This window comes from Lolium perenne, chromosome 2 (assembly GCF_019359855.2).
Source record: "Lolium perenne isolate Kyuss_39 chromosome 2, Kyuss_2.0, whole genome shotgun sequence".
NCBI lineage: Eukaryota > Viridiplantae > Streptophyta > Magnoliopsida > Poales > Poaceae > Lolium > Lolium perenne.
The window spans coordinates 243768004-243780588 of NC_067245.2; positions in this window are offsets into that span (position 1 = coordinate 243768004).

The window sequence follows — 12585 nt, forward strand, 5'->3', positions numbered from 1 at the left end:
TAGCATACTCATCTGTATGTACTTCCTCTTCATGCACAGCCAGGGCGGGAGGTTGTAGATCCATACAAACACGGGCCATGTGCTATGTGTGCTGCTCTGCAGTTTCCGAACGGATTGAATCCGTCCGTGCTCGCACCCAACCTGATGTTTCGGGGATCTGCCCCAAAACTTCCGAATTCATTGTCTAATGCTTTCCACCGGCTTGCATCCGAAGGGTGCGTCAAAGGCCTTGGGTGCTCAATCCGCTCTTTATCATTCAACACTGCCTCCTTTCTTTCTGCGTGCCAGCGCATGAGCTTTGCTTCCTTGCAGTCCGCGTAGAACCGTTGAAGCCGGGGGGCGAGCGGGAAGTACCACACAACTTTCCGAGGAGCTTTCTTCTTCCCTTTCTTGTACCGTTCAGCTTCACACACAGGACATTTGGTCTTGTCCATGTGCTCCTTGCGATACATGATACAGTCGTTGATGCAGGCGTGATACTTTTCGTGGGGTAAGTCGAGAGGGCACGTGATTCTCTTGGCCTCGGCTAGACTACCAGGACACGTGTTCCCGGCAGGAAGGAGATCTTTCACGTATTCCAGGATGTCGTCGACGCTTGTGTCCGTCCATCCGTGTTTCGCCTTCATCTGCAGCACATCGAGAGCTACTCTCAAGCGAGACTCTCCCAACCCGCGACCTGAGTCGTACAACGGAGTATTCGAGTCTATCTCGAGTTGCTCAAGCTTTGATTTCCGCTTGGCGCCTTTCGTCTTTTCGAGAAGCAGATCTTGAAGATGAGGGTCCCGCACGACTGAAGCTAGCGGCACCTCTTCGTCGTCGTCAAGGTTATTGTCGTCGTCGTCAAGGTTATTGTCGTCGTCAAGGTTATCGTCCTGTGCGACAAACTCTTCATCGTCATCAATATCATGATGCCCTCCTTCTTGCCGGCCATTTTTACCACCTGCCGCCGTCGCCCCATTGACCTCCGCGCCATCATCACTCATCCATTGAGTGTGTCCATGCATGAAACCATTAGTGAGCAGGTGCCCCTGCAATTTGCCTGAATACGGGTCAAACCATTTCCCTCGTTTGCATCTCCGGCACGGACACAATACCTCCGTGCGGTTATTTTCATACATGTCGATGATCGCGTGTTTCAGATATCTCATCACGATGCTTTCACTCATCTCGATAACCATTATCGCCTGCATGGTAAGATTACATAATTCATTAGAACCATGCATCCGTCGGTAGTTTTCACGGAAAATTTCGGCATGACCTTCCTACACGGTAGGACATAGGAGCGCCAGAAATGTGCCGAAACGGAAACTTGAAGAATCAACATTTCGGCGCAACGTTGGCAACTCATTTTCAACGCCAACACACACACAAGCACAAGCACAACATATATATATGCCACACACGAGAGCTTTTCTTCAAATGTCCAACATACATCGATTTCATTCCTTAATTTGTTCATTAATCACCTATTTGTTTGATATATTCGTCGATAAGATCGAGACGACGCGCCGCGACAATGGCGTATGGAAGCCGACTTTCTAGATCTAGATCTAGATTGAGCGGTCAATGCGGGATAGTAGATCTAGATCTACATAGGGGGATGTGGGAGATGCATGTAGGAAGGGAAGATTTGCTCAAAAAATATGATTTTGTTTGGTCAAATTGGTGAAATTGGGGATAGAAATGGGCAAAAATGAGCTGGGTTGGGAGAAGGCTCGGGTTTGTGTGGAGGAGTGGAGTGGTAGTAGTGGGGGGAGTGGTTGTTGAGCAGAAATAACTGCCCAGTTACTCGCCGGCGCACCCCTAGGCTAGTGCGCCGGCAGCACATACCCTTTCGGCTATATCACCCCGGGCCAGGCCCAAGAATCATTGCCGGCGCACCGGCCCAGGGGTGCGTCGGCAATAGCAAATTTTCCACCGGCGCACCACTGGGCCGGTGCGCCGGCAATGATTCTTGGGCCTGGCCCGAATCGGCCGGGGCCATGCCAGGAAATAGCGCCGGCGAGTCTTTCCCCGAGGTGCGCCGGCAGTAGTCCTTCATCGCCGGCGCGGCTGAAAAGTGGTGCGCCGGCAATCCTTTCCACCGGCGCATGACCAAGGTGGTGCGCCGGCACCACTTGCCTCCACCTATAGGCTTTTCCCTAGTAGTGGCCGCAATCGTCCGCCAAGACCGGGAGCGAAGCGCGGTTTTCACCGGCTGCCCAGTCACCCTAAGCTCGTCGTTGAATGGATCTTCACCGCCGGAGATCTGTGTGGGATCCCAAGATCCCCCACCCCAGATCCCAACGAGGCCATCCACCTCCGGATAGGAGGTCGCCGCCGCCATGCCCGGGGCCACCGCCCCGGCTCCCATGTGATGCGGGCGGAGCAGCCCGTCGCGTGGAGGAGAAGGCGCAGCAGACACGGCCGCCTCCAGGCCCCAAGGGCCAAGATCCGGCCACGCCACCGCCGCCGCCGCCTCGCCTTCCGGCCATCGACGCCGCGCACCACCACCACAAAAGAGATCAAGAGCGCCTCCCCCACCCCTAGGGTCGCAACCAGGTGAAACCCCTGCCGCCGCCATGCCGCGCGGGCTTTGCCCGGTGACACCTCCAGCGACGGCGAGGGGAGGAAGGCGCTAGAGAGGGCCGGAGAGCCGGTGAGGAGGGGCTCCCCAGAGTGGCGCGGCACCGCCACGTGGGGGAGGGTTAGGTCGGGGGACAAGGTTTAATCGAGATCAACGCGAAAATCTGTTTGGGTCATATTGGTTTGTATCGGAGCTGCCAGCTCCTGCCGATGTACTGGCAATGCCACGATAAGTTTGATCTCCACCATGGCGACAGGATGGAGACGCCGAGCTCCTCGGGGGCATGGAATTGGAAGGACACCGTCAATCGCTCGAGCGCTTAGGCCGCGATGCTGATGCCGTGTATCCAGGCTCTATTAATAACGCCCTGCAGGACGAGCTCCTGCAGCGAAGCCGAAGAGAACTCAATGTCTTCACCCTTCCCATAGTCAGATTGGGTTAGCCTGAGCACGCCAAGGCACGGGCAGCGGCGGAGCAGCCTCTGGAGGTCGACAGTGCAGCCGGACTGGGATAGCATCGTAAGTGCGGCGAAGTCATGGCGCGTCGTCGTGCAGAGGAAGATCAAGACCACGTTCAGCTCGATAACTACATCAGGTGCTAGAATTGCAGGCACTTTCTTACCGGCACTTTTGAAATGTGCCTCCATTTATACTCTTTTCTGGCACTTTCTTGACCGGTGCCACTAATATCCATATCTTTCTTGGCACTTTACAAAAAGTGCTGGTAATGCCTAGTATTACTGGCATTTTATCGATATGCCGCCAGTATTTTTCGTGGCATTTCTTCAAAAGTGCCGGCAATGCCTAGTATTACCGACATTTTATCGAAATGCCTCCAGTTTTTTGTGGCATTTCTCCAAAAGTGCCGGCAATGCATAGTATTAACGACGTTTTTTCCAATTGCCTTTAAAATATGATCACTACAGGCATATAGTTAAGTGCCGGTAATTCCTTTTGCTGGCATTTACCTGAAAGTGTACAATTGTTTCCAGGCATTTTGCTGAACACTTCAATTGTACAATTGCTAGCATATTTCAGAAAGACCACATATTACTTACCATATAAAAGGTCCACAGATTACTACTTAGCTACATATTACAGTCCATGTAGAATGCCCACTGGTAGACCTCAAAATCAGTTGTAGTACAGATACTTCACTACTTACTAACTATTACAGTCTACATAGTTCAGCAATTACTAGTTCAGGATAACTGTTTAGATATAACTAACAGTCCATAGATAACTAACAGTCCATAGATAACTAACATTCCACAGATAACATGAAATTATACTACTCCAGGAAAGTTCAGCACTTACTCTGATGGCTCAAAGGAGACATGTCAGATTCAGATGAATCAAAGTGCTCAGGCATGTTGTGAATCATCAGACCAAGCTTAGCCTTCCTGGTAATGTAGAACTCAAACAGGCAAATAGCTTCTTCTTTGATGCCGTAGGTTTGCATATAACATTTGACCATCTAGTTGCAAGCATTGCATTCTTTGCCTTTCTCTTTGCCATCTTCATGGTGATATTGAAGCATGCAGTATTATCTATGTACTCAAGAGCAATAGTAGTAGCATTGTCTGCAGCATCGTCTATGTACCTTTTCAGGTACGTATATGTGAACTTCTTTCCAATATCCTGTCAATCATACAATGTTTCTAATCATTTACAAGTTTTTTATGTTACCGGATTTATAAAGGTATAGGTTTTGTATGTTTACCAGCTTGCATTTATTTTTTGCCATTGTTGATTTGGTCATCTTGTAGACATAGTACTGAAATTCCTTTGATGGAAGTTGTAGTAGTGCTCTTCAAGGAACGTTACTTGATCTGGTGTCAAGTACATGACATTTCCAAACATTGAGTGCTCATAAAAATCCATTCTCCCACCTACCAGTGGTACTATTGGCAACAAAGAGATATTTTATTGTTATGTAATGCAAGCCTACATTAGTACAAAACTTTAACTAACCATCTTGTTCATACCTCTGAAGAGCATATTGTCATGACAATCAGACATGGAGTCATCAGTGCTTCAACCACTAAAATAGCTTGGATCACTATCAGAGCTTGGATCATTGTCTATTTCTATTGGACTAGATGACCCGTTGCGCTATCGCGCAAAGGCAAAATCAAATCAGAATTTAACCCATAATCTTTAGCATATTTTAGTATTAAGAATTACTCCATAATTTAACTGCTTTAGTATCTTATAGATATGCCATTTAATTAGGTGCTACAGCAAGATGTGATAATTTAGTACGATTTTACACTTTTTTTAACTTTTATGTTTTTGCATAAGCTTCAACACAAAATCATGGTTATTGTACTAAAAGAGGTAACATCCTAAAAGAAGCATAAAAGAATAGTTACTAATTCCAAGAAGAATGTTTCTACTTATTGTGAGTATAAGACAGCGAAAAGTTCGGTTCAAGATTTTGAGCGCCTTAACCGATACCACAGGAAACAGGAACTGTTACAAATGTTTCCCGTGCGTAAATAATTTCCACCACTATTTTCAGCTAATACCGTTCATCCCATCCCGATTTGCGCTAACAGTCCAGTCTCTTCCTCTTGACCTATGTCCCTACCCCTCCTTGATGTGCTACACCTCCCTCCATGCCCTCCACCCCATCTAATCCTCCGCTACGCCATCCACACCATCGGCCACAGCTATCCGACCATCCGCTGCTCGCCACAAGATTTACCTAACACTTGATAAAGGACAAAACATATTAAATATTTCAGAATCCTAAGACAATATATTGTCATTTCAAAATCCTAACACAATACATTTAGAGAAATAGTAGGAAGTCTTAAAAAATGTATTTCAGAAATACCAATAATGCAATCTGCTAGAAAGCCATCAATACCAGTAGAAAACAAAATATAAACTTTGCCAATTAAGGTAAGGTAACTTTATGATGTTAACATCATAAAAATGCAATTTCACTTCTCGTGAACCTAAATTAAATGTCCATTTGAATATTACTACATCAGGTTTAACTTGCCACAAGTAAATAATTACAAAGATAATAAGAAAATAAAGGTATCACATATACGAAAGACCTCTAAACCAACTATGGAAATTCCTTGCATTTGTCTCCTTTTCTTTAGACATAAAACACGGTGCAGGTTGTTGTCGGCCAAGATACCAGTCATATGACTGCTAAAGTGCTAATGACAAAATAAATACCTGGTGGCATAACAACTTTATGTTTTTTATAGGGAGTATATGAGACTAATAAAATTTGCCAAATTTGTTCTTATAGAATAACAACCAAATGTGAATTGAAACCATGCAGTGAAACTTACTGGAATCACTGAAACCTAGTGCAAAAATAAGAACTGAATAGTAGAACCCATAAGGAATCAAGTTTAGAGACATCTATCATTATATTCAAGACTAATTTCAGTCGAGGAGCACACAGTTCCTTTAGCACTAATTGAAGCTTTGCATCCCATTTGAGGTAACTGATTCATTTAGGAAATTAACACTTCGAACATGAAAAGGGAAAAAAAGGAACGTATCAGAATACACAATTCCTTAAACACTGACTGAAGCGCATCCAAATTTAGATAACCAGGTTATTTTCTTTATAGAGAACTATATTTGTCAGCAATTTAGATAGGAGGCACTATCAGTAATAGAATTGCCATACAAAAGAAAGGATACTAAGCTGAGACACAAGTCAGTCCGAAGCATGGTTGGAGGATGTACCTAGCACAATATTTAATCCATAGAACAGAGGTCGCTGGATAATTTAACAAAGTCAGAAGTACGAAACTGGCAACATACTCAAGTAACTGCTAGGAAGAATTGAAGAAACTTCGGAAAATAAAGAGAACATTACAGGAAACAAATCTCTACCAATAACAGTGAAGACAAAAACAAAGTGTCTGAATGGAATTTGACCATAACGATGTTCTCAGAAAAGAACAGAGATTGCTCGTATTAGTCTTCTGAATTATCTCATTCGAATTTCAAACTTAAAGTATGTGTGTGCAATAAATATTGACTGAAATAATGCAACAATGCTACCAGCCATCCCCTTCTCTGGTCAAACACCAAAGTAAAATACCAACATATAACAAAACATATTCCTTCCTATGACTCAATAACAGAAGTCATCAGCACAACCACTTATTCCCATGCAGTTAATCCTAATCCTAGTAATATGAATTCTAAGCTTGACAACTCAAACCCAAACTGTGATTTTGGAAGAGTCAAAGAGTACATCTAGAAACCCAAACTGCGATTTAGAAACGACGATAACTGGAGCAACCACCTCCCACGCCCAAAGTCGTGAGTGTCGGACACCGCGCCCAGCACAGCGCCGCGGAATTCCAGCCCAGCGACGACAGCCCATCCGGCGTCCTCGGGGACCAAAAATCTTATGCCAAACTAACAGATAGAATCTTATGCCAATATATGCAATTTATCCTTTTGATGCTGGAACAATCTTATGCCAAACTAACAAATAGAATAGAGAGAAAATATGAGCCAAAGCCTTTTGTGTGAAGTCTGCAAGCAGTCGAACACACAAAAACATAATAAGGTGTACACAAAAATACATCAACTCAATTATAGGGAAGGCTGCAGTGGACATACATGGAGGTTCAGTGGCAGCTCCAGTGACCAGTGTTTCCCCTCCTGCTTTTACAAGCATCTGCTGGGCACACCTACAACCTCAAATGGAAAACAAACTCAGAAACGATATGCACTTCTGCAGCTAGCTTTACACAATATATTCTCCTGTTTTAGGAGAGATTCTCCTGTTTTATATTAGAATCAGCTTAACTTTGTTACCTCCAAATATGAAATACTAAATATCAGCATATCACTGACTTGCCAAACACATCGTTGGGTGGAGTGAAAGCGGTGGTGAAAAAGTACTATGTATAGCCAATCAAATGACCAAAAAAGATATCCCCCTGAGAAAACTCTGTGATGGTCTACTTTCCGAGATATATGTCTCAGACATTGGCTAAATCCATTTTCCCATTCTAGTTATTAAAATGGAGTTGGATCTAGTTGTGTATTACCACATTTTTAAAATAATACTTTTAGAACACGAGGAGAAGGGATCAAGCATGTATCAACTATCCTCTCATCTGTTACACCTGTGATTGCCTATTTTCTGTGATATACCCCACTCTCGGGCATTGGCTAAATCCACCTTCATCTAGAAGACCACGGATGCCCATGAATCCATGTGGAGTGCATTAGCAGCAAAAATATATATCGTAACAAAGAGAATCAGCAATATTCGGGAATATGAACAGATGCACTTGAGCATCGTGATAAACAAAGGAAACGGAACCAAGAAAGACATCATGACAACAGGAAAGAAAAGAATGCAGGTGGAGCGAAACTATACCTGATGGACTCGAAGGCACACCTGAACAACAAAACAAAGGATCCTCAACTAACACAACCCTTCATCAGAAATCCTAGAAAACCATCCAGAACCAGTAAGCAAATTAAGCAGGGACAGAACCAAGTGATAATCAACCTTGTACTATTTTTAATTTAACTTAAATTAGACAGGAAGTTTACCTCACTCAGGGATGAAACAGAATGCAAATGATTAATCCAAGGTCCAGATTTTGCATCTTTGTACATTTCCATAGATTATCCACATTTGCAAACTGGTTCCGACTAAGATCAACAATTTCAACCGCAGGTAACAGTTGCAACAACTCGTCCATGAGTACCAGACCATTAGAAGCACAGACATACGAAAGCCGAATCCATACAGGAAAGTCCTTGACATCCATCACTCTACTCACGAATACATGCTTAAGAGCATCCTGCAGTAGTGCAAAAGTTAACTGTTATTAATCTCGTAACACTGTGAAACATCCTGCAGCAGTGCTTAATAAGGAGGCATAAATTACACTAATCAGTTGATAAAAGTAAAGATATATACAATGTCTCCGTCACTTTTTTATCTGATCTGGACAGTAAGACAAATCATTAAAAATTCCAATTGCATTGGTACATGTGCCCCAATCATCTATACCTAATACATAATCGACATCCAAAGATATAGCTGGAGATTCACATCCTTGAATGCGCAACAAATCTAGAAATTAAATAACATTGTGTAGTGAATTAGAAAATATATGTACGTCTAGAAGAGTAGTAGTCTTCTAATTATAACCATATAGTTGAGGTAAACATGACCAGATGCAAAAAAATACAAAGCAAGTCACCACCCGTGTAGCTGTTTAACTATCCTATGTACACACATGACTAAGTTGTAGAGATGTGCCAAAAGGGTCAGTCCGTCCTAGCTGGTAGGCTATAAAATGAGCAGAGAGTGCCAAGCAGCTTTCGTTCACCTCGTAGCAGGCTAATAGGTTTATCTGAAATCAGGAAGACGCATAAACTATCAATAAATAGCAATTACAGACAACCAGGGCATGCTTCTAACATGAAGCTAGTTATGCAAGGAAAGATGCAGGAAATGAATAATTAGATGCATGCTTCTAACAATTAGAAGCTAGTTACAGACAACCAGAATATACGGATGTGAAAAAGGGGAAAATGAATAAATTGCACAACGTTCATTTTAGAGCAATTTATATATTACATATATGCACTTATCACACATTGCAATTGCACAACCTTCATTTAAGAGCAATTAGAATGTTCTACGAATTTAAGAATTTTAGATACTACTAACCAACTGAGATATACATATGCCATTGCCAAACGGCCCCTGGTTCTCACCTCCTTCATCCCATGGTGCACTCGTCTACAGAACTCGCCCCTTTCACCAACAACCTTCTTGATATATACCCTTGTTGGAGAGGACCGAGACAGGGGCCCTAGGAGAAGCAGCGACTGCTCGGTGGAGGTCGGCAACGGCTCAATGGAGGTTGACACCATTGCTAAAACCTGGCTTCAAGCAACGCAAAGCATGTAGCCAAAGAAACCAGTAGCAAAAAAGCAAGGCAACGCCTGTAAGAGTTCAAACTGAATAAATTAGTATTGGCAGTTTTATTGGTACTTCTCCTCATGAACAACGAGTTTATCAGTGTTTGGCTTCAAATAAGAACAATATTCTTTTGTGAAAAGTACTATTGCAGGGTTTAGGTGGAATGTACCTAGAGGAAAACCAGCTTCATCCTGATATCAGTCCATCAGGCTGGAGCTGAATCTCCAGCATTGCTTGGTTTTCTCTGTCAATCTACTGCTGCTATAGCAAATTTCAGCGTTAGTAAACATTCATGCATCATCACTTGGATCATGCATGTCTCCACTTCTCGTTGACTTTCTCCCGGCAATGGTTGTGACCCCTGCATATACATTACTCAACTTGTCACAGATCTCTTCGTTACAAATTACAAAACCATGATTTTCGTTTATGCTAGATGATTCAGAGAGATAAAAAAACATTAAAAGACAACGAGAAGTGGAGACATGCATGATCCAAGTATTAGATCACCAGCGTACTAAATCGCCAAGATGACTGTCGCTGCTCAAATGCACCCCCTGGAATGCGCCAGCGTCCACGCCGACATTCAGTTGAGTAGCGCAGACAGCAGGGCTGACAAGACGTCTGTACCAAGCCTGCAAGAGCAACAACACCTAGTATTAGACTCTCCAGCGGACTGAATCGGCAAGATCATCGTCACTGCTCAAATACACGCTTGAGAATGCACCTAACATAAATAATTGTACACCCATTATGTGCAAAAGTCAAATGAACATTCATCAGTCATATTCAATTCAGATCTGACCTGACCTCACATAAAAGAATGCCCTCTTCATGAGATCATGCACCTTTGTTGCCTTCCGTGCTCAAATAATTGTGTCCTTCACAGCAAATCAAAATCTAATGCCCTATTTAAAACCATGTCACCTGGCACCCAAATAGTAGCCATATTCAGCCTAGGAACACTCTCAGCAGTCTCATGTTTGAGGCAACACAAATAAGCCTACAAAGTAAGAAACAAAATAATAAATATCGAGAAGATAGGAATACCAGGAGCAGCAGCGCCGTCAAGAGATCGAGAGCTTAAAGGAGAACACAACCTAGTTGATGTGGTAACCAACCCAAAACAGCAACAATCGACCCGAAAAAAAATTGTCCCTTCCTTCTTGCTCCCTTCCACATTGGAGTCCGTCTGGTCTGCCGAGGCCGCGGCGCCTCCCACACCAGGGCACCCTCACATCCAAGTTCTGCAGGTAGAAAACTTCGCCTCAGTACTAACATTGCTTAAAATTTGGAATCAGTAAATGATACAGATCTTCAACAAACCATGCAAGCTAAAAGAAAATAATCTAGTACCTCGACCATTTCCTTCTAATAATTGTCACAAATACATGACTGTGCTTATAATTCAGGTCTCAAATGACCTAATAACCCTCAGATTTTCCGAGAGGGGTGCCCCGCCTGCTATCAAAACATGCTTGATTGTGTCATCAAAGGAAAGAGTAAGCTCCGGCAAGAACATAATGGTATGTACTGTTGTGATTTTCTTAGGATCATCATATCCTTTACACTATAGTAATTTCATGGAGAACATATAAGAGGTTTTACCTTGGCGAGTCCAACGAAGTTGATGGGTAGCAATTTGGATGAGGCCTCCCGGTGACAGGTCAGAGCTCTTCAAGCGAGGTAGCAACTTTGCTCTTGCTCACCAGTCACCACTTGCAACTTCGGCAGGCCGTGTCAAGCTTAACCTGCATCCAGAAAAGGTCACAAATCAAATTTCACCTAGCTGTATAAAATGACCCTCATCATTTTAGCAACTAAAACCAGACAGTGCAAGCCCATGTCTAAGCAAAATCAAATGAGAAGATCAACCTGTAGAAGGGCATGCAAAGTTATAATCTTATATATCTCTGACGGTGGAACCGGACAGTAAAAAATCATTCAGGCGATATGACTACCCATTAGGAAATTATATATAGCAAAAATATGATATACATTCTAAAGTAAAAAAAGAATACGCTTAAGGAAAAGCCAACATCTCCTGAGGTAATCATAGCTATCAGTGAAACCAGGGATATTGTAAAAAAGGAATGTCCATTCCTGATTTTTTTGGTAATTTCAGTCACATTTTTAAGCCTTGAGGTCATCATGTAACCACACATCCGCATCTCTGAGTCTCTCCATATATAATCTACATAATAACACTACTGTGAATCCTCTGTTACATAAAATTATTATTAATCTACCAAGGGTGAAAAAGGCAAATATAATCCATCATATTCATAGTAATTTGTGATCTTTCTAGTCCTTTTTTTGTACACCGGACTCTGTATACAAATTTGTCAACTATGTAATGATCGGCCTCATTTATTCTCTTATACCTAACAGAAGCGAGCTTGAGGAGAAATCAAAACAGGCCACTGCCGAAATCCCCACAAACTAAAAACTGTAATAGGCTATCTGTACAAAATACGGTGTTCTGAGCGAGCAGGTTGTACATGGGAAGCTCCCCGTCCTGAGAGGAAGAGATGGCTATGATTTTCTATGTACCCATGAGTGGCTGAGCAGATTCACCATCATGGACATGCGAAAAAAGAATTAAAGTGGGAGGAAAACGAGAATAAAGAGCTCACATGGGGAAGTAATATTGACGAGAGACGAGATGCTGATGTGCTCCGGCGAGTGGCCGGCGCGCTCGTCACTCCTCCTCCACCACCGTCCCAGCGTCGCCCCTCGCTGCTCCTCCACCTCCGGTTGGCCCGTCTCCGGCCGTGCCCATCGCCTCTGGTCGTTTCCGGAGCGGATCCGCCCCGTGCCGACCCGTCTTCGACCGCGCCCGGCACCTCCAGTCGCCACCGCCACGGATCCGCCCCGCGCGAGCCCGTCGCCTCCCGTCGTCGCCGGAGCGGATCCACCCCGCGCCGGCCCGTCTCCGGCCGCGCCCGGCGCCACCAGTCGCCACCGCCGTGGATCCGCCCCGCGCGATCCCGTCTCTGCCCGCTCCGGCCTCACCTCCACCCGCCGCCACCAACGCCACCACCCGAATCGGCCTCCCAAGCCGTGGTGAC